Source organism: Hemiscyllium ocellatum (assembly GCF_020745735.1).
Source record: "Hemiscyllium ocellatum isolate sHemOce1 chromosome 27 unlocalized genomic scaffold, sHemOce1.pat.X.cur. SUPER_27_unloc_11, whole genome shotgun sequence".
In the NCBI taxonomy this organism is placed as follows: domain Eukaryota; kingdom Metazoa; phylum Chordata; class Chondrichthyes; order Orectolobiformes; family Hemiscylliidae; genus Hemiscyllium; species Hemiscyllium ocellatum.
In genome coordinates this window covers 456,097-483,037 of record NW_026867478.1, presented here as the reverse complement: position 1 = coordinate 483,037, position 26,941 = coordinate 456,097, and the positions used below count along the sequence as shown (strand labels likewise).

Here is a 26,941-nt window from a genome sequence, read left to right as displayed (position 1 = left end):
CTTAGCCTTGAGGTTTAGCTGTCTGTTTGAAACAGCCTGTCCTGCAATTAACCTCTTGGTGTCAAGGCCATCCTTCCACAGACAGACTAACTTGTCCTTTTGTCACGAGTTTATTAAAAACTTATCTCATCTGTCCCAGGAAACAGCTTGTTGTTATACATCCTTCTTCCCAGGGATAGTTAACTAGCAGAAATTAGGCCATTCAGCCCATTGAATCTGCTCCACCATTCAATCCTGGCTGATAACTTTCTCATCCCCATTCTCCCCGTAACCCTTGATACTTAAGAATGATTATATGGTGGAGCAGACTCAATGGGCTGAATTGCCTAATTTCTGCTTCTGAGGGCTTATGATTTTGCAGTTTCTCAGTGGCCCTTTTGTTTCTTGGTCCAGAAAGAGTTATTGCTGACTCAGGTAGTTTGGAAAGTTCTGGAGTTTACAGGACCACACCATATTCCTCTCTGCATTGTCCAGGAATAACTATTCCTTCTGAGATATTGGAAATTCCAGAGCTACCTTGGTATCCCTGAATAAAATCGGTTTGTCAGAAAATCTCTGCTGCTACTCTGGAACAGAAGGATTATGGGGAGAAAATTCAGAAATCGGATGTGCAAAGAGACGATGGAGTTCTATTCCAGGATTCTCTCAAGGTAAACTTGAAGGTTGAATCACTAGTTGGGGAGGCAAATGCAATGATGGCATTTATTTTGATCAGACTTGAATATAAAGGCAGGGATGTACTTCTGAGGCTCTGTAAGGCTCCGGTCAAGCCGCATTTGGAGTATTGAACGCAATTTTGGGCTCCATATCTCAGGAAGGATTTACTGGCCCCTTTATTATTAACTATTCAATTCAGCTCATTGAATCAATTCTGCCATTTATTCAGATCACGTTAGCTCTGGTAAACATCAACTCCACTTTCTTGCTATTTCCACATAATCCTCAATTCCCTCACTAGTTAAACAAAAACTGACAGCCTTGAATGTACTTAACGACCCAAGCTCAACAACCCCCTGTAGTAACATGTTCCACAGATTTACAGTCCCCAGTAAAAATTCCGATCTGTCTTCAACATGCAATCTCTCATTTGCAGGTTATTCCCTCTGGTGCTAGACTCACCCACAAAGGTAAACTTTTCCACATCAAGCCTGTCAAGTCTCCTCAGAATCGTTTATGTGAAAATAAGGTTACCTCTAAATCTTCTCACTTCTAATAAGTATAGGCCCAACCAATTCACTTCTCTTCATATGATATTCTTTTCATCCTGGTCAAACTTCTCTGGACTGCCACCAAAGTCAGTATATCTTTCCTTGGGTAAAGGACCCACCCAGTGTTCAGTTTTGGCCTGACTGTTGCCTGATAGAGGTTCACTATAACCTCCCGACTTTTATACTCTATTTAAAGGTCAACCTCCCATTTGCCTTCCCTATTACTCACTGAACTTGGATGAAGAGATGCATGGGTATGGGCTTCCAAATCCCTCAATTCAACAGCTTTCTCCATTTAACATTCAGCACTGTTCCTCCTGGCAAAGTGCACAACCTCATTTCCCCAAATTCTATTCCATTTGCCATTTGCTTAACCTGTCTATATACCTCTGCAGATATTTCATGTCTTCTCACCACCTGCCTTCCTATCAACCATCTTTTCTGCAATCTTGGCAATAATGCATTCACTTTACTTATCCAAGTAAATAATTGTAAATAATACATATTGTAAATAATTTTGGCCCCAGCACTGATCCCTGTGGCAAACTACTGATTACAATTTGCTATCCTGAACATGCCCCTTATCCCAATTGTATCATTGGTTAGCCAATCCTCTATCCATGCCTCTTTGCTTATTATTTCATGAGATGTGAATATCATTGGGTCTGCCAACAACCCTTCCCAAACTGTCCTTGAAAATGTGGCGCTGACCTGCCACTTAAATTGCTTCACATAATTTGGTCTGCAATAATGTTCAGGAGCGAGTTCCAGGTTTTTGATCAATAACAAAGAAGCAATGCGATATATTTCACAGTTGGAATGCTGTGTTCACACTTACCTGCTCTTGGTGGTTGAGGTGATGGCTTGGAAGTGCTTTTGAAGAGCCACCACTTAATCAAGCCAGAATGATAGATTGTGGCCAGAGATTCTGCTTTTTGACTTTCATCATCAATCTACATTCTTTCCAGCCAAGATTTTAGTCTGAAACTGCCACACAATTCCTCCTGTTATAGCTTCAATCAACTATAATAATATGACGATTCTTGGGATGATTTTTCACACCTGAGTGCAAAATAAATATAGATCATTGTTTCCAGCTTTGCTGGAACAAAAAAACAGCAAATTGGTGGATAATTACAGTTAGTGCAAACAAAGCTAGCGATCGATAAAGACTAACCCTGTTTACTTCAATGGCCAAATTACATTTTGAAAACCAAGTACACTCAGACAACTTGTAAAAGTGGTTCATAGGAGGAGAAATGGGGCATTGAAGAGGAGTGAAATGATTGCTTTTGGTCACCGCCACCATTGTCTGAAAAACAGGTTGAAAGGATTCTTAAAAGGTGGGCAACAAAGTGGAGTGGTATAACACTTCAGACACCGCAAAGTGTAAGATCACTTTCTAGTGGAAGAAAAAGACATTTCTTAATTCTCGAAGAACGGGGGAACAAATGGGGAATAAATCTGAATTGGGAGCTCTTTCTTATTAAGGATGTTCCTTCACCACAGTCTTGGTTCAGAGCATAAGTTCTTCATCAGGAATGAAGGTTGGTCCAACGGGGCTGAGAGATAATTGGGAAGGGGATGGGGATGGAGGGGAGGTAGCTGTGAATGAAATAGGTCGATGGAGGTGCTGATTTATCGTGAGAGGTAAGTCAGGAGGGTGGAGCGAATAGGTGGGAAGCAAGATGAAAATGTAGGACAGCTCAAGAGACCAATGCCGAGTTGGAAGGTTGGATCTGGGACAAGGCGCGTGGTGTGGGAGTGAGGGTGAGGAGAAATATGGAAACTGGTGAAATCGATATTGATCCCATGTAGTTGCTGGGTCCCAAGGCGAAAGATGAAGTGTTCTTCCTACAAGCGTCAGGTAGCTAGAGCTTGGAGGGGGATGCGGCACAGGACTTGCATGCCCTTGACGGATTGGGAGGGGAAGTTAAAGTATTCAGCCACAGGGCGGTGGGGTCGTTTAGGTTTGGAGTCCGAGAGCTGTTTCCTGAAATGTTCTGCAAGTTGGCATCCAGTCTCCCCAATGTGGCAGAGCAATGGACATATAAATAAATTTTATAAACAAATTGTATAAATTTTAGCATGCTGGAGTTATTATCTTTAATGAAGATAACGAAAATATTAATAAAATTGGGTGACTGTTTGAAACGGTTTGTTGGTCAGGCTCAACTCATCCCCTTGAAATGAGACAATGCCATTGATAGCGGTGAACTGCTCTTTTTGCTGTAAAACCACAAGTTTTTGATTTATTTTCACAACTTACTGGTATTCACACCTGCACATTCAATGTCAAACTCTGACATCAGAAATGAAATTACACCATTAATTTTGACTGACAATATTCGAACAAACAAATTAGTAGCACACAGTGAATACCAAGCCTGTTAAATATGAAATCAAATTTGACCAAAAAAATATACAATCAAGATGGGAGATAATAAATGGGGAAGTGCAGAAAGCAAGAAATGCAGCATCACAGAAGGTGCTCCTCCAGGGAGTGTATTTTACGAACTACAACTGCTAAATATAAACAAACACTCTGACATGATCCTCCGGTTTTAATGTGAACCAAAGCCCCATACAGTAGGTACCATTTAAATAAGTTAATAGATACAAGCCTTGAGCAAATCCAGCCCCCCTTTTGGAACTCGGAGTTTTCTCCAGCTCCGGGGGGTTGTTGAGCTCCTGGGCTCTAGCAGCCACTGCTCTACTGAAGAAGCTTTGGGAAGCAGATGCAAAGGCAAGATACAGAACAGAGCACCTTTGCCAAGGAAAGCAGCTTATGGAGACATTGAGCAATAGCATCACATGGTCTTGACCCCTCGGTTATGCGCCCAGCACACTCATACTGCACTACTCTGCTTCAGTGCTCCCAGTCGCAGGATTGTGGATCAGTTTAAAGTCGATCCTATATCTCTGATAACATCGCTGCACAAGGCAGTGAAGAAAGGTTTAGGCACACTAACCTTCATCAGTTAGGGAATTGAGTATAGATGTTGGCAAGATATAGTGTAGTTATACAGAACGTTGATGAGGCTGCACCTGGAATATTGTGATCAGTTTTGGTCCCCTCGGTATCGTGTGATTTCTGACATCTTCAACTCTGGGTTTGTGTTGAACTTGATAGGATATTTTGTCCAACTCAGCATGTTTAAACAGTATCGCTCGGAGGGAGTCATTTGAAATATTTGAGGAGGTGAGTTCAACAAGATTGAAGTATTCAAAGTTACTTGGACTCTCTTTTAAACTTACATCGGGACCAGTAGTCAGAGACACATACAACATGGAAACAGACCCTTCAGTCCAACTTTTCCATGCTGACCTGATAACCTAAATTAATCTAGTCCCATTTGACAGCACCTGACCCATATACTCTGGCAGCTCATTTCATGTATGTACCACCCTCTGCATGAAGAAGTTGACCCTTTAATATATTTCGCCTCTCACCCTAACCTATGCCCTCTAGTTCTGGACTCCTCCATCCCAGGGAAAATACCTTGTCTTTTACCCTGTCCATCCCTCTCATGAATTTGTAACCTCTATTAGGTCACTCCTCTACTTCCAATGCTCCACTGAAAACAGCCACAGCCTATTCAGACTCTCCCTGTAGCTCAAACCCTCCAACCCCCAGCAACATTTCGTAAATCGTTTCTCATAGAGAAGTCAACGTTTCAGCCCTGAAGAAGCGTTAATACCCAAAATGCTGACTACTCCACATCCTGGTGCTGCCTGGCTTGCTGTATTCTCCCGACCTCCTGCTTGCCTACTTCGGGTTGCAATAGGTAGTGGCTCAGTGGTTACCACCGCAGCCTCACTGTGCCGCAGATCCAGGTTTGATTCCAGCCTTGAGTGACTGTCTGTGAGGAGTTTGCACATTCTCCCAGTGTCTGCGTGGGTTTTCTCTGGGTGGTCCTGTCCAAAGACATGCAGGTCTGAGGTTTGATGAAAGCCTTCCTGCACTTAGAGCAACTGAACAACCTCTCCCCCATGTGGACCCACGAGTGGGCCAGCAGGTCAGAAGAAAGAGCAAAGCCCTTCATGCACTCGGGGCAGAAGAACGGCCTCTCCTCGGTGTGGACCCACTGGCGTCTCAGCAGGTGGGAAGAACTGCTAAAGGCCATCTCGCACTCAGGGCTTGAGAACAGTTGTCCCAGGTGTGGATCAACCAGTGCGTCCGCATGGCAGAGGAATCACTAAAGGCCTTCCCGCACTCGGGGCAGCAGAAGGGCCTCTCCTCACTGTGGACTCATTGGTGCTTCAGAACCGTTTCAAATTTCACAATATCCTTCTGATAGGAGTGAGACCAGAATTGCACACAATATTCCAAATGTATTCCACAATATTCCAGTGTCCTGTCCAGCCACAACGAAACTTCCCAACTCCTATACTCAAGTTAGAGGATTGTGAAAGTTTTTAAAACTCACAAAATAAAATAGGAAAAAAAGGGAAGGACAAACCGAATTTTTGAAGTCAACTTGGAAGCATCATTGAGAAATCAGCGGACTGGGTTTATTAGGTACCTGTTCTCCTTAAATACACTATATACATCTTTCTCTTCTGCTCTTCGTAGTTCACAAAACCATGCTGAGTATCCTTGATCACATTATTCTTATCCAGATGTTCATAAATCCTATCCCTTACAATTTTCTCTAAGACTTTGCCCACAACAGAAGTGAGACTCACCGGCTTATACTTACTAGGGTTATCCCTACTCTGCTCCTTGAACAAGGAAACCACATTTGCTATCCTCCAGTCTTCTGGCACTATTCCTGTAGACAACGAGGTCATAAAAATCAAGGCCAATGGCTCTGCAATCTCCTCCCTTGCTTCCCAGAGAATCCTAGTATTAATGCCATCAGGCCCAGGGGACTTATCTATTTTCACCCTTTCCAGAAATTCCAATACCTCTTCCCTACATACTTCAAAGCCATCAATTTTCAATATTCATATCGGCAACAATGTCCTGTTCCTGAGTGAATTCTGATGAAAAGTATTCATTCAGTGTCTCCCCAATCTCTTCGGCCTCCATGCGCAACTTCCCACTACTATCCTTGACTGGACCTATTCCTACCCGAGTCATTCTTTTATTCCTGACATACCTATAGAAAGCCTTTGGGTTTTCCCTAATCCTACCAACCAATTACTTTTCGTGTCCCCTCCTTGCTGCTCTTAACTCTCTCTTTAGATCCTCCCTGGCTAACTTATAACTCTCAATCGCCCCAATTGAATTTCATGCCTCATCTTTACATAGGCCGCCCTCTTCACTTTAACAAGGGATTCCAATTCATTATTAAACCATGGCTCACTCACATGACCCTTTCCTCCCTGCCTGACAGGTACATACTTATCAAGGACACTCAATAGTTGCTCCTTGAACAAGCTCCACATATCGATTGCACCCTTCCATTGAAGCCTACTTTTCCAAGCCACGCATCCTAAGTCATGCCTCACCGCATCATAATTTCCCAGTCCCCAGCTATAAATCTTGCCCTACAGTGCACACTTATCCCTCTTCATCACCAGAGTAAAAGTCACAGAATTGTGGTCACTGTCCCCAAAGTGCTCACCTACCTCCAATTCTAACACCTGGCCTGGTTCGTTACCCAGAACCAAATCTAGTACGGCCTCACCTCTTGTTGGCCTGTCAACATATTGTGTCATCTAACGTACTAGAGCTATAGCTTTCCCAGTCAATATCTGGAAAGTTAAAGACCCCCATAACAACCACCCTATTACTTACACTCTTCTCCTGAATCACCTCGGCAATCCTTTCTTCTACGTCTCTAGGACTATTAGGCCTGTAGAAAACTCCTCACCTTTCCTATTTCCAACCTCAGCCCAAACTACCTCAAATGGCGAGTCTTCATTCATCGTCCTTTCCACCGCTGTAATACTATCCTTTACAAGCAATGCCACACACACCCTCTTTTACCCCCACCTCTGACCCTACTAAAACATTTAAAAACTGGAACCTGCAACAGCCAATCCTGTCCCTGTTCTACCCATGTCTCCGTGATAGCCACAACATCGAAATCCCAGGTACCAACCCACATTGCAAGTTCACCTTCCTTATTTCGTATACTTCTCACATTGACGTATATACACTTCAAGCCACCTTCCTGTTTAGAGGCAACCTCCTTCGAGATTGATGCCATGTTCCTAACCTCCCTACACTCAAGGTCCTGCACCCTAAAGCTGCAGTCTACATGTCCCTGCAGAGTTAGTTTAAACCCTCCCAAAGAGCACTAGCAAACCTCCCCCAAAGGATGGTGGTGCACCTCAGGCTCAGGTGGAGACCATCCTGTTTATACAGATACCACCTTCCCCAGAAAGAACCCCAGTTATCCAGATACTGGAATCCCTCCCTCCTGCACCATCCCTGTAGCCACGCATTTAACTGTTCTCTCTCACTATTCCTCAACTCTCTATCACGTGGCACGGGTAACAAACCAGAGACAACAACTCTGTTTGTTCGAACACTGCGCTTCCAACCTAGCTCCCTGAAAGCCTGCCTAACATCCTCATGCTTCTTCCTACCTATGTCGTTGCTGCCAATGTGGACCACGACTTCGGGCTGCTCCCCCACCCCCTTAAGGAACCGGAAAACACGATCAGAAACGTCACTTACCCTTGCACCTGGGAGGCAACATACCAAAAGTGAGTCTCTCTCGCCCCCACGAAACCGGCTATCTGTGCCCCAAACTATCGAGTCCCCAATAACTCTTGCTCTGCTCTTCTCCAACCTTCCCTTCTGAGCAACAGGAACAGGCTCCGTGCCAGAGCCCTGAACCCCACTGCTTACCCCGGTAAGTCGTCGTACCAACAAGTATCCAAAATGGTATACTTGTTCTTGAGGGGAACGACCGCAGGAGGTCTCTGCATTGGCTGCTTTCTCCAAGACCCTCACTGTCACCCATCTGTCTGCAATCTTTGGAGTTGCTACTTTCCTAAAGCACCGATCTATGACCCCCTCTGCCTCCCGAATGATTCTAAATTCATCCAACTCCAGCTCCAGTTCGCGAACATGCTCTTGGAGGAGCTGGAGATGGGTGCACTTACGGCAAGTGTAATCATCAGGGACGACCATGGCATCCCTCCCCTCAAACATGTTGCAAGAGGAACATTGCACTGTCTTCACTGCCATCCCTCTAAAAGTAACTTTTAAGAAAAACTAGGTCTGAAGAATAGAACAAGCAAAATGCAGCACTGACCTGCTTACCACAATGGGTCTTATTATAAGGTTAGAGGAGGAGGGCGGGTGGGAGGCACTATCACTGTAGTTCCTCGGGATCCTCTCCTGCGCGCCTTTATCGGAAAAAAAACCTACCCAGGTAAGCTTGCGCTCCACCAGCTTCTGGGTCCGGTCCGCGCTTTTTTTCAATAAAGGCGCGCAGGTGAGTCCCGAAGATGTGACTTGACTCTCCAGTCTCCCCAATGTTCTCGAGATCGGATAAAGTCTTCTTCCTGCCGCAGCCCGGATTCGATTCCCAGGCAGCGAGGCAATTTTCAGCACAGCTACAAGAACAGATTTACGTCTCCCTGGTGGTCTAGTGGTTAGGATTTGGCGCTTTCACCGCCGCGGCCCGGGTTCGATTCCCGGTCAGGGAAGCAGTTTTCAACGGGTCTTAATGCGCTGTACAGTTGTTTCTTGATCTTCGTTATTCCTGGGCACTGCAATGTGAAGTAGCTCGTTGAAATAGCATCCTGATGCAGATTTGTTTGCATGTGTTGGGATGATTGCTTCTGCAGCTACAAAAGAGTGAACAATCCTCACTCTCTCAGCGGAGCAGGTCAGTGCTTTTTGGCAATGTCTGTTTATAGACGCGGTTATGTTTGTTTAACAGTTTAAATTTAATATTTTTGTATCCATTGCTCCCGAAGCGATCTCTATCACATTGGGAAGACTGGAGAGTCAAGTCACATCTCTGGGACTCTCCTGCGCGCCTTTATCGGAAAAAAAACCTACCCAGGTAAGCTTGCGCTACACCAGCTTCCGGGTCCGGTCCGTGCTTTTTTCCAATAAAGGCGCGCAGGTGAGTCCCGGAGATGTGACTTGACTCTCCAGTCTCCCCAATGTTGCAGAGATCGCATCGCGAGCATTTGGTTTCAAAACATTACATTGATTTATGTACTGGTGAAAGTCTTCTTACTGCCGCTTGCACAATCTCTTAGAGGAGGCTGTTTTCATTCATAATTCAGCCTCCCGTGCCCAGAATTATCATTGCCCTCTACTTTTGTATAATAAATCCTACGCCATTCATTGTGAAGACGGGGGGGGGGAGGTGTGGGGGTGTGGGCGGGGGGTGGGTTGGGTGGACAATCTGATCCCACCATCGGCAGGCACATCCATGTCACGAGGAATTAGCCCTCCAACACCGGGGCCATCGCCCATCGTGCCTTTCAGTGTTTTGCCTGTTCCTGACTTTTCACATTGATCTGGAGCCAAGAAGGGGTTTGTTTTCCTGATGTGCATGAACGAGAATTTTTTCAATGTTTCTGTTCAGTTCATGTCCCGAGAATTATAGAGTCAATCTCCCGGTGTCTTAAACAAGGGGATGATGTCTGGACTGTCTCTGCTCAGTCGGACAGTTCATCTTTCATTCTCCTCTAATTCCACTTCGCAAAGAGTTTCTCAAGATTCACAAAGCTGGAGACTGGGATTTCTGTTTCATTTCCTGAACATTTTAACATCTGCTAACTGACAACTTTTTGCCAACATCTCTTCCCTCATGTAACACTTGCATCATGTTCATGGATGAGGCATTTCCACTTTGTGGAGACATTCCCAAGTTTGGGAATGTTCTCTTTGCAGCGAAGAAGTTTAACTGGAGATATCCAGGGGCTGTTGACAATGATGGGAGAAGAAGTGGTGGGAATGGACAGAAGAACCTATTGCCACTGACCAGGGTCAGTTACCAGAGTACAGGGTTTGAGATTCTTTAATGGAATTCAGCATTTGTGTAGAACAAACACAGCGAATACTACAGAAAGCAAACGGGTCGAGCAGCATCTGTGGAAAGGTAAACGGAGCTGACGTTTTGGGTGTGCTATGTTTTTTGTTCAGAACTCGAGTTTCCTGCATGGCAATAAATTCCCTGATGTGAGAAAACATGGCTTTATTGAGAAGAGTTTTGTGAAGTTTGAGCGATGATGCAGCCAACAGGAAGTCATTGAAAATCGCCAGCGAAGTAAGCAAATTCAGCAGGATTCCAACCTGGTCGGGGGAATCTCAAAGGATGTCTAAGGCAGCAACGTTTTTCAGCCACAACCAGAGACCCCAAGTTGTGGTCTAATATTTCTCATGGAATGGGTCCAACAGGAAAGGTGAGTATTGGGCTTGTCATGTCTGCACCATAACCCCAATGCTTCCTGTTCTCCTGGATTTGATCAGAACAGCGGAGGCTAATGGAAAACTGAACTGAACTGCACACATTGATGAGAGGTAGAGCGGGTGGGAAAGATCCATTTCCATGTAAAGAGAGATTAATAATTAAGGCCGAAAATAAGAAAACACATAAAGAAATTTGGGGTTCTTTCAGGAAAGCTAAAGTAGAAATGTTCACAGAAAATTGTGATGAAAGTCTCTGGAGTTATTTTGATGAGAAGTGTTGATGATGTGAATACAATCGATAGGATGAACGTAGATTGGTAAATGTATTTTATAACTGTTCTGTTCTAGCCCTGTGAGCGAAATCGGGACCTGAAGTAGTAAAAGCGATAATAACAACATCGATCTGAAATTTGTTACGTGACAGAAAACAGAGCTATCATTATCAGGTGGCTTTTGAACTGGAGGAGGTTTCCAGTGAAATTAGCTTGAGGCTTGACGTATGCAAGATCAAAGTAATTTAGGTAAAGCAAAGAAATGCTGTTCTCATTAGCAGACAGTGAAAGGATTACAAGACGCAGATTAAACATTTTCAGCAAGTGATACAGGGGACTGGGAAGAAAAGTAATATAAACTGTGAACAACAATGTTCTGGAGCACATCACATTCAAAGATCGAAAACATCCAGGTCCTGATTAACCAGGTGTCACTGTCAGATTGTATTGTGGTGCTTTTCTGCAAAGCATCCACTTGCAATGTTCTCCTAAAAGAGTGACAAACCTATTCCTGTCAGCCAAGGATAGAAAATCCGAAGGGATGAATAAGTTTCTTATTTTCTGAAGATTCACAAAACGGAGACTGCGTTTTGGTGTTTGTTCCCTTTCCTCTCCCAAGAGTTGCGGCGGTGAGTTGGGGATAGTGAAATGTGCCCATGAGCAGCGTGTGGTTCCATTTCAGCTTCCCCTCCTCTGACAGCGCTGCGACGTGTCTCTGATGTTCTCAGGGACTTTTACTGACGCGGGACAGTGAAAAGAGTCTCGTTCAGGCCCTAGAATTATTGAATTCGATATTGGGACCGGAGGGATGTATGGTCTCCAAGTGGAATATTCGGTGCTCTTCGTTCTGCTGGTGCTGAGCTTCGCTGGGACAACACAGCAAACCTGAGACAGAGATGTTGGCCAGGGAATAGGATGGGGTGTGGTATTGGCAGGCAACTGGAAGCTCAGGGTCTTTTTTGCAGGCAGAACGTAGATGTTCTGCGAAGCAGTCACCCAGTTTATGCTTCGTTTTCCCCAATGGAGATGAGCCTATATTGTGAGCAGTAAATGCAGTACACTGAGTTGTGGGTAGTGCAGGTAAAGTGCCACTTCACCTGGAAGGTAAGTTTGGCCCCTTAGATAGCGAGGAGGGAATAGGTAAATGGGCTGGTGTCACACATTCGGCAGTTGCAGGCGAAAGTGCATCTCAATCTGCAAGTTTACACTGAGAAAACACTGGACTTGAACTCCCAAGTCTCTTTGCACTTCGGATTTCTTCATTTTCTCCCCATAATTCCTCTGTTCCAACAGCGACTATCTGATGTCAGGGCAGCACCAGTGATTTCCTGACATATGGATTGTATTTGGGGATACCAAGGAATGTCAGGAAATGCGAGTGTCTCAGGAGCAATCGTTATTCCTGGCGGAGGCAGAGAGGAATGTGGTGTGGTCCTGTAAACTCCAGAACTTTGATAGCTTCATGAGTCAGCAATAACTCTTTCTGGACCAAGAAACGAAAGGGCCGATGAGAAACTGCTCCATGGAAGTTAACAAATAACATATATTAACTCGCTGTCACTCTGCTATGACAGGAGGAGCTGGAAACCCCTGATAGATTGAAACACAAAACTGGTAATCTCTTGATTATGTTGTAAAAATATCGGTATAATGTTATTCACACCACGCAGTCACCAGCAGAGGGAAGCGGCATTGTGTTTAAATCGAGTGATGAATAGCTGGTGTTTTCATTCTCACATTGGGGAGAGCTGAGCATTTACCCAAACACTGGGTACACCACCTCCCTGACACAGTGTTCACAAATCAAACTGACAGCAAAGCTTCACGTGTGATCGAAAGTTTCCACATGAAGTGAATGTAATCCTTCCTTGATTTGAAAGGTAAGAAGCTGATTGTTTGTGAGCCTGACACGATTTGAACATGCAACCTTCTAATCTGGAGTCAGACGTACTACCGTTACGCCACAAACTCACGTGTCACCAAGGCCCTCTATTCATGCTTGAGGGAAGTGATCGCACTACAATGATTTTACGTTATGAGTAACAACGGAGATCAACAGTTCATGTCTGTTCTGTTTCTCCCCCCTCTCTTTAGGTCTCTCGAAACAATTTCCAACTCTCTCTCAATAAAAATCTGAAAGAATTGCAGATGTCGTGTGAACCCGCCGGTGGGTCTGAAGATTAGAGGAATCGCTGAAGGCCTTCCCACACTCGGGACAACTGAAAGGCCATTACCCCGTGTGGACCAGCTGATGCCTCAGCAGGGCAGAGGAATCACTGAAAGCTTTCCAGCACTCGGGGCAGCTGAAGGGCCTCCCCCCGGTGTGGAGCAGATGGTGCTCCCGCATGGTGCCCACTTGACTGAATCCCTTCCCACACTCGGGACAGTTGAAGGGCCTCTCTCCTGTGTGGACCCGCTGGTGGGTCAGCATGGAGGAGGCCTGGGTAAAGCCCTTCCCGCACTCGGGGCGGGAGAATGGCCTCTCCCTCGTGTGGACCTGCTGGTGCCTCAGCAGGGTGGCGGCCGTGCAGGAGAATGGCCTCTCCCTGGTGTGACTGCGCTGATGAATCTCCAGGGCAGACGGGACACGGAAGCCTATTCCACAGTCGCCACACTTCCACGGTTTCTCCACAGGGCGAGATTCCTCGGGATTCTCCATGGCCAAAGCTTCAGCTGCACACAAACACGTGTATAGCTCCTCCCCGCCGTGAATTCCTCGTTCCTGGCCGTATCACTCTTCCAGGCTCCACACTCAGTGCAGTTCAACAGTCGGGTCTCTCATCCAGTCCCACTGATGCTGAAAATGTATTGAAACAGGAACCAAAAAGCTTTGCTCCTTCTCACAGAATCTAAGTTGAAAATAGCTGAGGTCTGATGGATTGAGTGACTTTCAGATATTGATGTCAAAGCGAGGATTGCAGATGCTGTACAGTGAGTCGAGAAGTGTGCTGGAAAAGCACATCAGGTCAGGCAGCATCTGAGGAGCAGGAGAGTTGATGTTTTGGGCATAAGTCCTTCATCTGTTGATTTGAAACTTCTATCTTCAAATACTCTGTAAAAAGAGATTATAAATGTCATCACTGTCAGTCGGAGTAGAAACTCCGAACAAGCAATTCTACTCAGTGAGTCACCCCTCAGACTCTGCCGCACTAGGGAAAACAACCCCATCCTATACTTCCATCTTCACTCACCCGGATAATTAAGATTCATACCTGAGTTTGCTCCCTCCCTGAATTCACTCCAGTTGCTCAAGTGAACAAAGGTCCCTCCCTTCTCTCTCTCGCCCCCAGGATAAAGAGTTACCCAGACGGAAAGAATTTCACTCTGAAACTGACAGGGCCACTTCCACGTTGTGACATTAATAATGATTCACAAGATCAGACCTAGGCCAACACACAGCCCCCGCACTGCGCCGGCTCCGGACGCCAGCGTGCGACTGACCCGCATTACGCCTGGTCCAGATGGCCGGCATCCGACGGACCTGCTCCGGAGGGACGGCAGCATCCGGCTGACCCTCACTGTGCCTACTCCAGACGGCAGCATCCGGCTGACCCTCACTGCACCTACTCCAGACGGCCGGCGTCCGGCTGCCCTCACTGCGCCTGCTGCGGTCGGACGGCATCCGGCTGGCCCTCACTGCGCCTGCTGCGGTCGGTGTCAGACTGACCCGCATTACGCCCGCTCCAGACGGCCGCCGCAGGACCTGCGCTGCCCTGCACAGTTGGGAAAATCTCTTCCCTTCAACAAATCCCCATAGGGTGGAAGCAAGCATTTCGGCCCAACGAGTCCACGCCCATTCCTCTACATTCACCCTCTGACTAATCCACCCGAACCGGAGGGCAGAACTAGAAGGCATAGGTTTAGGGTGAGAGGGGAAAGATATAAAAGAGACCTAAGGGGCAACCTTTTCACAAAGAGGGTGGTACGTGTATGGAATGTTCTGCAAGAGGAAGAGGTGGAGGCTAGTACAATTGCAACCTTTGAAAGGGATCTGGATGGAATATATGAATAGCAAAGGTTTGGAGGGATATGGGCTGGGTGTGGGAAGGTTGGACGAGATAGGTTGGGATATCTAGTCAGCATGGACAAGTTGGATCGCAGGGTCTGTTTCTGTGCTGTACATCTCTACGACTCTGTTTCAGCTCAGACAATGCATGAAAGGTGTGAGATCAGAGCCTGTCTATCCTAACCTTGAGTCAGCCTGGTTCTATTTTCAAAGTTGAATTTACATAATACTACATGTATTGACTACCTGGAGATTGTTCATTTTAGGAGCAAAATAGAATGAATCAGCAAATATAATGCTGCAAACACAAATTCATTGCCATGGACTTGTGTGTACACACAAACGCATGACAGAAATAAAATGTCTATTTCTGTGCTGCATATCACACAGACATTGAGATAACAGATGCTTTATTTCTGTGGTTGTAAATGTTGTTGTAATTTATAGCTGGGTACTAATAGTAGATGTAAGGGACAGAATTCCTCAAAATAGGGCACTATAAGTAACGTGGGAGAACCCTATTCTGGTTTACTTACTAGTGAACAAACATTAAGCACAAGTATCTATTTATTTCTAATTTTGTTTCGTTTTTCTTGTTTGATTCCCTGCCATGACAACACTGTATCTGGATGGTTGACAGGCTGAGATGGTGTGTTGGGTCTCGATTGACTTCAATGTTTTATTGTTCCAAATGGTGTAAAATGGGTGTCAAAGCTTCAGCAGAAATCCAGCAGAGCTGACAGACTAACATCTTATTCTTAGCGAACAGGGAGATCAACAGAGGAGAGAGAAATCAGGACCTGAAATCTGAGCTGACACCAGACTACCCTGGGATCAATACTTTGATTAGCTGTGCCAACCCTCGACCTTTACCTCGCTTCCCATTTGACTATCCCCTCAATATTCAGGATACAATCCTTGTCATCCTGAAGCTGGGTTAGCCATTGGAAATGCAGGGTTATAGTTCCACAGTAATAAAAGCAGGAGTAGGCCACTTGTCCTGTCAGGCCTACTCTGCCATTCATTAAGATCATGGCTGATCAATCCACCATCGCAGTTCCTCCTCCCTGCATTGTCAAAGCTATCCTTAATTCACCAACCATGCAAAAACCCATCCAACTGTGTCTTCAATATACTGAAGTGGCCTCTACTGCTTCACTGGGCAGAAAATTCCACAGAAACACTACTCTCCAGGAAAAACAGTTCCTCCTAATCCTTGTTTGAAAGCTACTCCCCCTAATCTTGAGGTGTTATCTCGCCCAACAGCAACGAATTCCCACTTTCCACCAAAATCTGGGATAGACGGACTCACTCAGTTGTTTGCTCTTAAATGAAAGATTTCACTGTTACAACTTCTGCTCCCAGTCAGGGCAAAACATCTTTGACAGCTGTTCTGAAGGTCCAGTCTTCACAACCACACTTGTGAATCATTCTCCTCTCACCTCAAATATGCACTGTCTAGTTTTGGACTGCACCATCCTGGGGAAAAGATCTTGGGTACTCACCCTATCCATGCCCGTTACAACCTCAATAAGGTCATCCATCAGTCTCTGATGCTCCAGGGAAAATATCCCTGGCCTATTCTGCCTCTCCCAGTAGTTCAAACCCTCCAACTCTGGTAACAGCCTTGTAAATCTTTTCCAACCTCTTTCAAAGTTTCACAACATCTTTCCTATATCAAGGAGACCAGACTTGAATGCAGTGTTTCAAAAGTGGCCCAACCAATTTCGTGTGCAGCGGCCACATGACCTCCCAACTCCCATACTCAATGTTCTGACCAATAAAGGAAAGCATACCGAATGCCTTCTTTACTACCCTAGCTACCCAAGACTCCACTTTCAAAGAATTATGAACCTGCACTCCAAGGTCTTTGTTCAGCAACACTCCCCTCAACTGTGTCAGTTCTGCCTGGATTGCTTGACCAAAATGCAACTCCTCACATTTGGCTAAATTAAACTCCATCTCCCACTCCTTGGCCCAATGACCCATCTGCTCAATTCCCATTTATAGCAAACTCTCTTTCCTCTCTTATTCCCTAGAAGCTGAAAATCTCCTTCCCACACACATTCCCTCCATTCTCACTTTGCTGAACCTAATTCCTGCTGCATCTCATCCTGAAGGGTTTGGTTCATGTTGATCCACAGGCCCACACTCTAATTGAAACATACAGAATACTGAATGGCCTGGACAGACTGGACGTTGGGAAGATGTTTCCATTGGTAGGAGAGACAAGAACCTGAAGGCACAGCCTTACAGTAAAGGGAAGGCCCTTTTGGAACAGCGATAAGGAGAAACTTCTTCATCCGGAAAGTGGTGAATCTTTGGAATTCATTGCCACAGAAGGCTGTAAAGGACAGGTCATTGAGAATATTTAAGACGGAGGTAGACAGGTTCTTGAGGATCAAGAGTTACGGGGAGAAAGCAGGAGAATGGGGCTGAGAAACTTGTCAGCTGCGATTGTGTGCTATCAGCAGACCTGATGGGCTGAATGGCCTAATCTCAACTCCTATGTCTTATGGTCTCTTGCTGTCCTGGACACAGAGGGTGAGAATTGGGAGCAGGACTAGGACATTTGATTTTTCAAGCCTGGACCAGTATTGCACAGATCATAACTGGATATGAAAATACCTACAATTTGGTGGATAGGCTGGGACAGTTTTCATTGGAACATAGGATGTTGAGAGGTGACATTGCTGAGGTTGGTTAAATCATGACTGATATAGCTAACATGAATGGCAGGTGTCCTTTCCCTTGGGTGGGGGTTTCAAGATTAGGGAACAAATTTTGAAGGAGAGAGGAGAAAGATTTGAAAGACACGAGGGACACTATTTTTCGTTTTACACAGAGAGTGGTTCATGTGTGGAATGAATGTTCAGAGGAAGTGATGCAGGTGCAGTTATCGCACTTAAAGGACATTTGGCTAGGTATCTGAATAGGAAAGATTCAGAGGATATGGACCAAATACTGGCGGGTGGGACTAGTTTAGTTTGAGAACATAGTCAGCATGGACTGGTTGGACTGAAGGGTCTGTTTCTGTGCTGTCTGACACTGGAACAGTTCTATACTGGTCTTGAAACCATTTTCTTGACATCCCCCATAAACACCCATTTCATTCTTGTTCAAAATATCAGATGGACTCAGCAGTGAATACGTTCAATGACCCCCTAACTGCAGGAAGACATCCCCACTTCTGAACTCAATTCCTCTTGCTAATATACCACTTGCCTTGCTGATTGCTTGTTTCACCTGTCTGACAACTGGCAGTGACTGGTGCAGAAGGACACTGAAGTCCCATTGTACATCTACACATCATCCTTCATGAAGGGCTCGTGCCCAAAACATCAACTCTCATACTGCCTGACTAGCTGTATTTTTCCAATGCCACACTGCGACTCTGATCTTCAGCATCTGCAATCCTCACTTTCTCCACATCCCAATGTATCACATTTAAAAACGCACCTCCTTTCTGCACAACAAAGGCTATAGCTTCACATTGAGGTACTGCATTTGCCATGTGTTTGCCAACTGTGTCCAACATTTCCAGAGTCTGTCTGCACCCCAGAGAATCACTCCCTTTCCTTTCAGTTGCTGCAAGTCAACACTACATGAACAGGGATATCGGCTGGGTGCTGGCAAGCAGGACGAGATTAGGTTGCAATATCTGGCCGACATGGACGAGTTGGACCGAAGGGTCTGTTTCCGTATTGTCCATCTCTATGACTATAATTGAACACCAAAATGAAAACTAAATGGAAAAGGGGATGAGAAAAGAAAGTGCTGTACTCACAGATATTAGAGAGAAGGAAGTTACAATCTGGGGTGAAGCTCAATCTTCACAGCAGCGACAGAAGCTCATTCTCCTCCTTCTGCATTCAGACAATAGGGGTGCTCTAACTGGCAGAAGGACCAATCTCCATCCGGTCCTCCAGGCTTTACCATTGGTCCATCTAAAGGAAGTCGCGTGCCGTTCTTCGGACTTCGAGGAGCATGCGTACTACTTTGCTGACACCGATGAGCATGCGCCTTCCTCGCCGACACCTCGGAGCATGCGCAGTGTGCGCTTTGGTGACTACTGTTACTGACAGATGTAAAGAATGTAAAGGCCAAAAGGAGAAAAAACGGCTGGAGCCACAATTTTATTTTTCCGGGTGGCTCGACGTTGTATTCTTTTTGCATTTTGTCTGGCTGCTCAACTTTTGTAAGTCTTTTCACCAGGGCAGATGAAGTTGTAAACTGGAGGACATCGGTTTAAGGTGAGGGGAGAAATATTTAAAATGGCCCGAAGAGGCACCTTTTTCGCACAGAGTGTGGTGTGTGTACGGAATGAACTGCCAGGCGAAGTGGGGGAGGCTGGTGCATTTACAATGTTTAATAGGAATCTGGATAGGTATATGAATAGGAAGGGTTTAGAGAGATACGGTTAAGTTCGGATATGGTTAGATTAGTTAAATTCCCTACAGTGTGGAAACAGGCTCTTCAGCCCAACCAGTCCACACCAACCCTCCGAAGAGTAACACACCCAGACCCATTTCTCTCTGACTAATACACCTAACACAATGGGCAATTTAACATGGACAATTCACCTGACCTGCACATACTTGTACTGTGGGAGGAAACCGGAGCACTCTGAGGAAACCCACGCAGACACAGAGAACGTGCAAATTCCACACTGACAGTCACCCGAGGCTGGAATCGAACCGGGAACTTCGGTGCTGTGAAGCAGCAGTGGTAACTACTGAGCCACCGTGCTGCCATTCAAGTAAATGTCTCCCTGGGTGGAAGAGGGACAATCAAGAGTGAACCATTCTGCTGTGGGTCTGAAGTCACATGTAGTCCAGACTGGGTAAAGAATGCAGCTAGGACAACTGAGTGAATCCTTTCCCACAACGGCAATTTCCTTCCCTAAAAAGGATATGAGTGAATCAGATGTCATTTACCCCCCACCAATTCAAAGTTCACATTAGTTTTGTTTCCTTCATATGTAAATCCCACAACTTTTTAAAAGTTACATTCTCAAGATAGCTTTAACAATAGGTGCCATCTCAGCTCAGATAATGCATTAGGTTAAAGTCTGTGTTCCAATATTTCTATCCTACCCATGCCCCTTATTTTATAATCCCCTATAAGGTCACTTAGCCTCCGACACTCCAGGGAAAACAGCCCCAGACTTTTCAGCCTCTCAATATAGCTCAAATCCTCCAACCCTGGCAACATTCTTGTAAATCTTTTCTGAATCATTTCAAGTTTCATAACATTCTTTCAATAGGAAGGAGACCAGAATTGCACGCAATATTCCAAAAGTGGCCTTACCAACGTCCTGTACAGCTGCAACACGACCTCCCAACTCCTATACTGAATGCTCTGACCAAAAAATGAAGGCATAACAAACATGTTCTTCACTATCTTATCTACCTGTTTCAAAGGGAGACTCCCTCTGGGCAACATCTGGGAACAAAGCAATGTCTCTTTCCATTCCTTATCCGGGGACGGGGGTGTGGGGGTGGGTGGGTTTGGAGTCGCCCACACTGGGGAAACAACATCAGTATTCACCCTATCCATACCACTCATGATTTTTTAACCTTAGTAAGGTCACCCCTCAACTTCTGATGCTTCAGAGAAAACCAATCCCAGCCTATTCATCCTCTCTCTTTACCTCAAACTCTTCAATCTTGGCAACAGCCTTGTAAACTTTTTCTGAATCGTTTAAGTGTTAAATCCTTCCCAAAGCAGAGAGACTGGAGCTGAACATAGTATTCCAGAAATAGCCTCATCAATTTGGGATATCTGGTCGGCATAGACGTGTTGGACTGAAAGGTCTGTTTCTGTGCAGTGGAGTTTTATGGCTCTATGGTCGGGACATAACCCATGGCTACATTCCCCCCTCCATCCTGCCACTTGTTGTGTGGTTCAAACCATGGATCTCAGTTGGTCACCAGATTCTGACAATGTCCAAATACCTTGAGGCATTTCTCACATAAGCTACCAGGATTGTAGCCGCAGTAAGAAACTTTATTTTACCTAAATTTAATTGTCCAACCTTCAGCACTGGAAGAGCTCTCTCTTTTACCCATGTAGTCATCCTGACAGCCTTACTGAGAAAGGAGAAAGTGGAGCTAATCTTTACACGGGGCAGATTTCGTCACAGACTCAGAGCAGTCGAGTGACTGCAGATACTAGAAAGTCAGTGTCAAAAAGTATGGCACTGGAATGTGATGTAGGGCTTATGCTTGAAACATCAACTCTCCTGCCCCTCGGATGCTGCCTGGCCTGCTGTACTTCTTACAGTGCCACACTTTTCAACTCAGATTTCTTCAAAGAGTCAAACATTTCAGGTATATACCTCCTGATGTCACTGCATGTTCCAAATCGTTAAGAGCCTCTTAATAGATGCTCAACTGACCAGTGAATGTGTGCTATCTTGAATATAAATACAAGTCACACCTACATAAAGAGTTTAAAAACTCTCTACTCGGTGTGGCTGAAGAGGTGTCTCAGCAGATGGGACGACCGACTGAAGGCCTTCCCACACACTGAGCAGGTAAATGGTCTTTCCCCGGTGTGAACACACTGCTGTATCTGCGGGGCGGAGGAATCTGTGCTCCCTGCAGGTGGAGCAGGAGAATGGCTTCTCGCAGGTGTGAATGTGCTGGTGAGTTAGCAGAGAAGTCGAATGGGTGAAGACCTTCTCACACACTGAGCAAATTAATGGCTTCTCCCCGGTGTGAACCCGCCGGTGAGTCACTAGGTGGATAGATGAACGAATGCCTTCCCATACGCTGAGCAGGTGAATGGCCTCTCCCCAGTGTGACCACGATGATGGGAATCAAGCAGACACAGGAATTTGAAGTCTTTCCTCCAATCCTCACATTTCCATGGTTTCTCCATCACGTGGAAGTCCTGGTCTCTCTCCAGGTTTGACAATCAGTTGAAAGACCACTCACACACGGAATGTGTTCTGTCTCTTGTCACTGCAAATGGGATGTTACTATTTCAGGCTGTGTATCCGCTTAGAGCTCTTCCCACAGTCAGTTCACTGCGACACTCTCACTCAGTGTGCCTCAGTCTCACTGATGTTTGAAACCTTTTGAAGCAGACAGGGCAGCAGAGACATAATAAATCCTGAGAGATTCAAAGGCTGATGATGATTGTCTCTATCAGATCTTGTTTTGATATTTCTGGCTGCAATTCCTTCCCTTTCTCATATCCTGTAAAAGGAGATTACAGGAAGCATCACCATCTGCACAGGATAGAAATTCAAAACAGACAATTTTGGTTCCTGTGGAACCCTAGGTCTGAATATCGTGCATAGGTTGAAGCACTTTATCCATATCTGCCCTGTCAAGATCCCACAGGATGTTTATAAAATCTTTGACCAAAATAATCCATTCAGCCCATTGAATCTGCTCCACCATTTATTAATATTATAATCTAAAAATCCACATTCATGCCTTATTATTGATTCCCTTATTGATTAAAATTCTGCCCACCATATGCCTTGACTATACTTAGTGATAGAACTTCAGTAGCCCTGTCATTCATTAACCGCTGAGAGAAGATATCCACATCATCTCCATAATAAATATGCAAACGGTTAAGATTAGAGGCTATTCCTTCTGGTCTGAGACTCTCCCACAAATGAACACTACCTTTTTGGCAACTAACCTTTCAGGCCCACTAAGATTCTGATATTTATTCATTAAGATCTCCTCTCATTCTTCCAAACTCGAACGAATGCTCAACTAAGCTACTCAACATTGCATCATTAGCAAACACGTCAATTCCCAGGATTAATTTTGAGAACGCTCTCTCAGAAGCTTCCAATGTTTCTGTCATCTCCTCTACTTCGAGGGACCAGAGTGCAAAACACACAAGTTACCGCATAATAAAAGAATGATAAAGAATAGACATTTTTCTAGCAGCAATTCGAAGTTGTGCAAAAAATTTCAGATAGAAAAAGAGTCCAATCATACAGTGTTAAGGAGTCAGATGGTTTGGGGGAGGAAACTGTTGCACAGTCTGGTCGTGAGAGACTGAATTGGGAGGTGGGTTGTGAGGGGGGGTGGGGGTTAGAGTTCCTCACTGCCACATCATTTTGAGCCTCAAATTATGCATAAAAAGTTGTTCAACTCATCCAGCAGTGGGGAGGCACCACCAGCACAACCAGGCAATGCTGTTCGGTGGTTAGTGTTGGCCTGGGTGCCCTTCCACACGCTCAGTTTATCACTGCTGTCCTGAAAGTGGCTGTGTATTTTTTGTGTGTATGTACATTTTGACTCTTTCTCCCCCTCCCACTCCACCGAAGACATGCAGGTCCTTGGACTCCTCCACCGGCAGAACACAACTACACGACGGCTGGAGGAGGAGCGCCTCATCTTCCGTCTGGGAACCCTCCAACCACAAGGTATGAATTCAGATTTCTCCAGCTTCCTCATTTCCCCCCCTCCCCCCACCTTGTCTCAGTCGGTTCCCTCAACTCAGCACCGCCCTCCTAACCTGCAATCCTCTTCCTGACCTCTCCGCCCCCACCCCACTCCGGCCTATCACCCTCACCTTGACCTCCTTCCACCTATCCCACCTCCATCGCCCCTCCCCCTAGTCCCTCCTCCCTACCTTTTATCTCAGCCTGCTTGGCTCTCTCTCTCTTATTCCTGATGAAGGGCTTATGCTCGAAACGTCGAATTCTCTATTCCTGAGATGCTGCCTAACCTGCTGTGCTTTGACCAGCAACACATTTGCAGCTGTGATCTCCAGCATCTGCAGACCTCATTTTTTACTCTTTGATGCCTGGGTCAGGTTGGCCCTCACTGTTGTCAGGCCCACCTTGTCATCTGCTATGAAGGTAGAATCACAGGCCCTCAGCACTGCACACACCTTTGCAGTCATTCATGGCTTCTGGTTGGGGCAAGAAGTGATGGTCTTGAACACAATTACACCGTCAATACACTTGCTAACGTAGGAAATCACCGACACCATGTACTCCTCTAAATTGATGGAATCGCTATCATTTGTGGTCTCCCTGAACACCCACCAGTCAGTGCGCTCAAAACAGTCTTGAAGAGCAGAAATGGCTCCACCTGGCCAGGTTTTACCTGCTTCAGAACCGGTCTGACACGCCTGTATACTGGGATGAGCATAACAGAGATGTGCTCTGAGAAGCTGAGGTAAGGCTGGGATATCAGTTTAACCCCAGAATGAGAAAAGAAATTGAAAAGGATGGGAAGGGTGTAGAAAAAAAGTGCCGTAGTCACAGATGTTGGACAGAGGAAGGGAGTTGCAGTCTGGGGTGAAGCTCCATCTTCATTCAGAGAAGTAGTAGCAGCTTCCCGAGCTCATTTAGACAATAGGTGAGCTCTGATTGGCAGGAGGACCAGACTCCTTTCAGGTTCTCCAGGGTTTGCAATTGGTCAGTGCGACGTACGGGCCGTTGGCCAAAAGGACTTAGAACACAGCGACATCGCCGCTCGGCGCTGCGATTCCTATTGGCTCCTTCACGACGCCCCGCCCTCCATCGCGAACGTCACCACGCGGGACGAGGCCAGTTTCAGAACAAATCAATGTCTCCCCTTTCCATTCCTCATCCTGGCTTGGAGACGGGGAATGAGAGGGGGAAGGGTAAAACTATTCAAGATAGCAGCTGGAAAAAGAGGAAATGAATCAAATAGAAGCGGTTTCAGATTCTCTCTGTCTCTCAAGGCTTTCAGATCCGCAAGGCATTTATCAGGACTGGAACTTGAGAAGGGACAGAGATCTATCTAGTGTTATTAAATGGTTATATATTCAATGTGCTAGCCTCCGAGATTCAAATACAATTATCTGTTGTATTTATGTCCTTTAGCTATGTCATATACTTCCAATTATAGAATTATTGAAGGGAACAGTAAGTGATCATTGGACAGAGACCTCCCAATTCATATACTCAATGCTCTGACCAATATAGGGCTACTTTCTCTGGAGTGTCAGAGGGTGAGGGGTGACATTATACGGGTTTATAAAATCATGAGGGGCACGGAGAGAGGAAATAGACAAGGTTTTTTTTCCCTGGATGGGGGAGTCCAGAACTAGCAGGCATAAGTTTACGGTGAGAAAAGGGACCTAAGGGGCAACTTTTTCACGCAGAGGGTGGCACATGTATGGAATGTGCTCTTTAAGGAAGTGGTGGAGGCTGCTACAATGACAACATTCAAAATGGCATCTGGATGGGTATATGAATAGGAAGGGATTGAGGGATATGGGCCAAATGCTGGCAAGTGGGACTCGTTAAGGATTGGATGTCTAGTCAGCATGGACAATTTGGAATGAATGGTCTGTTTCCGTATGTACATCTCCATGATTCAAAGGCTCTATGACTCTCCCTGGAGCTCAAACCCTCCAAGCCTGGCAACATCCTTGTGCATCTTTTCTGAACCCTTTCAACGTTAACATCCTCCTGATAGCAAGAAGGCCAGAATTGAACACAATATTTCAAAAGTGGCCTCACCAATTTGGGATAACTGGTCAGCATGGATGAGTTGGACAGAAAGGTCTGTTTCCATGCGGTCAGGTTCTATGAGTCTATGGTAGGGATATAACCCATGTCTGCATTCTCTTCTCCATCCTGCCATTTGTGGTGTGGCTCAGACTCTGGGAACATCAGTGGGTCACACAGGCCATGACAATTTCAAAAATACCTCCAAAAGCCACCAGGATTGTAAGACATTATCAGAAACTGTCATTTTTCCAATTTGTTCAACCTTCAGTAATGGACAATCATTCTCTGTTTCCCATGTTATCGTCCCGACAGCCTCCTGGGGAAGGGACAAACTGGAGCCAATCTTTCCATGGGATTGATTTCTTCACAGAGTCAAACATAAAAGGTTTACATCTCCCGACTCCGCTGCATGTTCCAAATCAGTAAGTGTGTCTTAATAGGTGCTCAACTGACCAGTGAATGTAAGCACTCTTGAGTATTAATAGTCGAGAGTGCGTTGCTGGAAAAGGACGGCAGGTCAGGCAGCATCCCAGGAGCAGGAGAATCGATGTTTTGGGCATATGACCTTCATCAGGATCGATGTTCAGTCATAAGCTCTTCATCAAAATCAGCTATTCCTCAGAACTGCCAGAAATTCCTCATTCCTAATGAAGGGCTCTGGCCCGAAACGTCGAATTTCCTGTTCCTAGGATGCTGCCTAACCTGCTGTGCTTTAACCAGCAACACGTTTTCAGAGCTATTCCTCAGAACTGCATATGGAACCATCTGATCTCACATGGACTCCGGACCACATTCAGCCCAACACAGTTTGAACCTGAACAGGATACCCAGTACACACTACAAATTCAAAACCTTCAGCAAGAATTCTCTTTCCGGATCCTATGCTCCATGCTGTCAGCCATGCACCGCCACCTGCTCTACCTGCAGTCAGTTCTGCCTCAGCAATACTCCCCTTCCTCTTGATACTAATACAAGTCACACCCACAAAGAATCCAAACGTGCTCTGCTTGGTGTGATTGGATTGGTGTCTGAGCAGATGGGATGACTGACTAAATCCCTTTCCGCACACGGAGCAGGTGAAAGGCCTTTCCCCAGTGTGAACCCGCTGGTGTCTCTGCAACTGGAATAATCTGTAAATCCCCTACCACACACAGACCAGGAGAACGGTCTATCCTCAGTGTGGATGCGCCTGTGCGCCAGCAGGATGGATGAATGGCTAAACCCTTTCCCACAGACGAAGCAGATGAACAGCCTCTCCCTGGTGTGAATGTGCCAGTTTGTCTGCAGGTCAGTGGGGTTAGTGGATCCCTTCCCACACTTGGACCGAGTGAATGACCTCTCCCCGGTGTGAACCTGCTGGTGAGTCACCAGGGTGGATAAATGAATGAACCCCTTCCTGCACATGGAGCAGGAGAACAGTCTCTCCCTGGTGTGAACCCGAAGGTGCATAAGCAGGGCAGACAAATTAATGAATACCTTCATGCAGACAGAGCAGGAGGGTGGTCTCTTCCCTGGTATGGCCCTATTGGTGGATCAGCAAGGCGGATGACTGGGTGAATCCGTTCATGCACTTAGGGCAGGCGAACGGCCTCTCTCCGGTGTGAGCCGGCTGGTGGGTCACCAGGGTGATAAATAAATGAACTCCTTCCC

General features: G+C 45.9%; 1 non-coding gene across 1 annotated transcript; it reads left to right on the top strand.

Annotated features, from left to right (window-relative positions):
- The first annotated feature begins 8,750 nt into the window (after positions 1-8,750).
- On the top strand, positions 8,751-8,822 carry trnae-uuc (transfer RNA glutamic acid (anticodon UUC)). The gene has a single exon. It is a non-coding gene; the product is annotated as a tRNA-Glu (tRNA).
- The last annotated feature ends 18,119 nt before the right edge of the window (positions 8,823-26,941 follow it).